Raw genomic sequence first — 4,249 nt, 5'->3', positions numbered from 1 at the left:
TAATGAAGAAAGTATAGAATCTTGGCGAAGTTTTTCTGGTACTTTATAAAGTTTGTCCCGCATTTTCTTTACATCATTTGGTCTAATATCAGAACATGATAAAGTCTTAGTGGAGTGTTTGCATGGGATGTAAACATTACTACCTGATGGTGCAGAGTACCGCTTACGTTTGGCTTCTTTCCTTTTCCCACCACTTGCCTGTCTCTTGCGTGTCCCACTATTTCCAATGCTCACTAACACACCATCCACTACTTCTTCCATTATTTTCAAAATTATAATAAAACAACATTAACTTAATCCAAAAACTTATGAAAACAGTCTAACATGACTTTAAACATTCACTATAACCTCAAATATCTGCTGGAAATAATAACAGACGACAACTGGTCATGTGACACAAGTGAGCAAGCTGTGATTGGTCCACTGGAGAAACCACTAATTGAATGAACATAGGCTTTGGAGGAAACACTTTTTGATTGAGATGTCAGTTTTCTACATTTATTTTTAATAGGAGAAAGCATTTTTTTACTGAAACTAATTATTGAATCTCGTGAGATTCAACTTAGAGAATAGCAATCAGCCAAAAACTCACTTTTAAATTTTTTGTGAGAAATCACCTTTTGAATGTTTGCTCCTCATATATATATATAAGATATATATAAGATTTGACTAAAATTCTTCCACATAGGACAATTTAATATATTACAACCAGCATTAAAACATCTATTTGAAAACTTTACATGCTTTACATGCATTCATTTTATGATGGCGGCTATTAAATATTTTTACTTATAATAACTTAAAGCAAGAGCATTTACTTATATATATATATATATAAAATCGATTTTTAGACCATTTTAATTGAAAGTATAACTAGTGAAAAATAAATGGAATGTTGGAACTTAAGTGGAGGTGTGTTCCGTAGTCTCTTGAACCATTTCTGAGCAAAAAAATTAAAGTTATTTATATGACAACGTAAGCATCAAATGTAGGCTACTGGCAGTAACTATACTAGAAATAATGCTATAGTTTAATTTTTAAAACAGAATAAATGAACAAGAATTAAATTAACTAACTTAAGGATTTTCATATTATATCATCTGAGATACATATTAAAAAGCTGGACTTAAAAGGCTACCGGGGCAAAACATGAAGAAATGTAAGAGAAAAACAATAACAATAAAACATCTTCATCACCATATTGTGGTATTATCGTGTTACTGCTGCATAAAATTATGAACAAGTATGGAGGTAACAACTCTTGTTAGCTCGTTATTATATGCAAATACGATGGCCTATCCTCTCACTCTGAAATTGCAATTTCGTAAACAAAGCAACACGGACTTGTGGTGCCTCTGATAATATTGCTCTGCGGCCCACCTTTTCACATCATGATTTAGAAACATTGCTATTTTAATTCGATTTTTTTCAAATTTACATGTTGTCTTTTTATTGCTAAGTCTTTCAACGACATCGACTATAAAAGCAACCTTGGAGTCAGCTACATGACATAAGGTTATTGTGAACTGTTGCAATAAACTGACTATTCATCATTGTTCTTAAGACAGGCCATGTTGCAGAAAACTTGAATCTGCCACTAAAACATCGTATAGTATATGGTATACCTTGTATGGGGAACAACAACATGAATGACCTTCATGTAAGGTCTTGTAAGTTTTTTTTTTATATATAAACAATATTTATTTGTACAAAAATACAAACATTTTGTAACGATAGGAACGGTTCTTATTATCTAACAGACTATACTAATATTAAAAAATAAAAAAACGAATGCGAAGTATTAATGAGATAAAATACTGTTTGAACTATGAGTACTCATACAACAAGAATACTCATAGTGTTAGAGGTTTATGAGCTCTTAACGCATACATTTGTATATTGATAGGAAATGTTTGGTTACATTTAGTAAATTGAGCAAACATGTTTTAAAAGAATAGGAAATGGTCATTTTTAAATTTTTGCCTCAGGCAGACAATTAACTTTAATTTATATTTCATATTAATTAAAATTATTTATAAAAGAAATAGTTAAACGTTAAAACTGTTACAATATTTTAATAGGTAATTTTCTAGAAGTTCTTGTACACAGCTTCTATCAAACTGGCCTTTCCTAGGCCAGTCACATTTTTTTATGATAGGTAAGGAACTCCTTGATTTGAGCAACAGTAAATCTGTCTACCTCTCTCTTGGGTATTGCAGATTTAATTTGTTGTATCAGGTCTTCTGTGGGGAGTGGCTTCTTGACCTTCTTGGCTGGGCTACCAGATGTGTCTGGAGCAGGTCGTTTGGACGCAGGGCAGGTCGAGGTGTCTTCCCCATTCAGTGAGCAAGCGTTGTTGAACTCTTTGTTTAATGGACCCAATCTTTCTGTCTGGGCGGCTTTATCTGGAAGTGTTTGATTTTCAACATCATTTGGAATTAGGTATCCTAAAGCAAGAGCTTCCAAATGTTCCCATAAAAGTTGTAACTTTTCATTTTAAAAGTCGCTTAGTTTAAAAACGAATTTCAATTTGGTCATCAATTTTTTTTGCAACCAGCATAACTTCACTCGTAACCTCAGATGATTTTTCACCAAACTTTTGTACTCTGGCATCATTGTAATATGGCACAGGAATCACATGAAAGCCAAGAGAAGTCTGCAGGTTTCCAGCACTGTCAAACGTCTCATCACGGGGAAAACGGTACACATATTTTGTGGCGGCTCTGTATCGTGAGGTCATGCGGCACAGTGTCACCTTCTGTTTGGCGATACACTGCATCACCAGACCTTTCATAAGGTCATTGCTTCCTTTGATCAAAGTTTCTTCCGCATATGCAAAAGAAGACGGGCCAAAATGCAAGGTTCCTTGGCAGAGGTAAGTGGCTCAAAACCCAACAAAGTTAGTTCAGGCTCCTCCAACTTATACATCATTTCTTTTTCTTCACTGGTAAAGACAATGTCCTTTCCCGCTACGGTTACATAGTTCACAACATCGGAGGGCAACAGTAGCTGTCCAGTCGCCTGATCATGAGTTTGTTTCACACTTCTAATCGGCTCATTCGTAGCTCGATACAAAGGCTGCTTAGGTAGTATACTGGCCTCTCTATAAAACGTGTACAGAGAGACTCCTAGAGAAACTCCCATTCCCAAATTCCACTTCAACTTGGCATGGCGTCTAGTTCTGAAGTCCAACCTCTTAACTCGTACAAGGAGTTCTTCCAGCTTCGATGTGGCATCAACTTCTGTGTCAGAGAAGCCATTCACAATCTCCACAAGCTCCTTATAAAATGTTGAGTAATCAAAATTGGTCCCCATTGGGAGCAACTCAAGTGAAATGTTCAGTTGATTCAAATCTTTGGCTGTCTTTCGTGCCTTGTGTGCTTGATCGGTATTTGTAGAGTGAGGATCACTGTCATCCGTAAATAACAGGATTCTTTTTTTCTTCAAAGTTACTTCCACTTTGAGAAAACAAGGAGCTGCAATACCAAAGAGCATCTGCAAGTGAACATTGCTCTGATGAACTGTAAGTTCGCTGTAGTGATGCAGCATTTGTATCACTCATAATCAAATTAATCTCCTTTACATATTCCACATTTGGGTGGGCAAGATCCAGAGGACATGAAATATTTTTCAGTTTATCTTTGGGATTGCAATTGGCAGTTCCAAACAAGACCAAACCAATCAGGTCCTGCTGCTGAGCAGTCATCTTATTCAGCAGAACTGTTTTGCAGCGCGGCTATGAATTTAGTTATTTTAACATTTTCTGACTTGATAACCGATTCAGAAAACATAGATGGTCTGCGGTCGATCAAAAATATGACGCCAGACTTGCCTCCTAGTTTTTCAATTTCATTTTTATCAATTGAGGCATCATCTTCGGAAGCCATGGTATCACTCATTGTGCTACAATGATGTTTAACTTTTACTTTTACTCTACTAAATAATCTTCCAACTAAAACAGCACCAGTATAATTATATACCTCAATCAAGAACTACGACCTACACCACACCTCTACCGACTCGCCGCCATTTACCGTGTTTTTGTCTTGTAAGTTTGGTTTAGTTTAGATTAAGGTTGTGAAATATTATAACATATTATGAGCAAGGGTTTCTGTGAGAGGATTTAATAATAGGTTAGATTGGCAATACAACACCCTCAAATGAACCAACACATATTTTATTTGTGACAACATCTCATTAAATTGATTAAAATTTTAATTAACAATTGATAACGTCAACCGACATATTG

General features: G+C 35.3%; 1 pseudogene; it reads right to left on the bottom strand.

Annotated features, from left to right (window-relative positions):
• Positions 1-2,814: 2,814 nt before the first annotated feature.
• Positions 2,815-3,953, bottom strand: LOC124358279 (annotated as a pseudogene).
• Positions 3,954-4,249: the final 296 nt, after the last annotated feature.

The sequence above is a fragment of the Homalodisca vitripennis genome, chromosome 3 (assembly GCF_021130785.1).
Source record: "Homalodisca vitripennis isolate AUS2020 chromosome 3, UT_GWSS_2.1, whole genome shotgun sequence".
In the NCBI taxonomy this organism is placed as follows: Eukaryota; Metazoa; Arthropoda; class Insecta; order Hemiptera; family Cicadellidae; genus Homalodisca; species Homalodisca vitripennis.
Note: the sequence above shows the minus strand (reverse complement) of the source record. Positions and strands in the feature narration are given on the sequence as shown.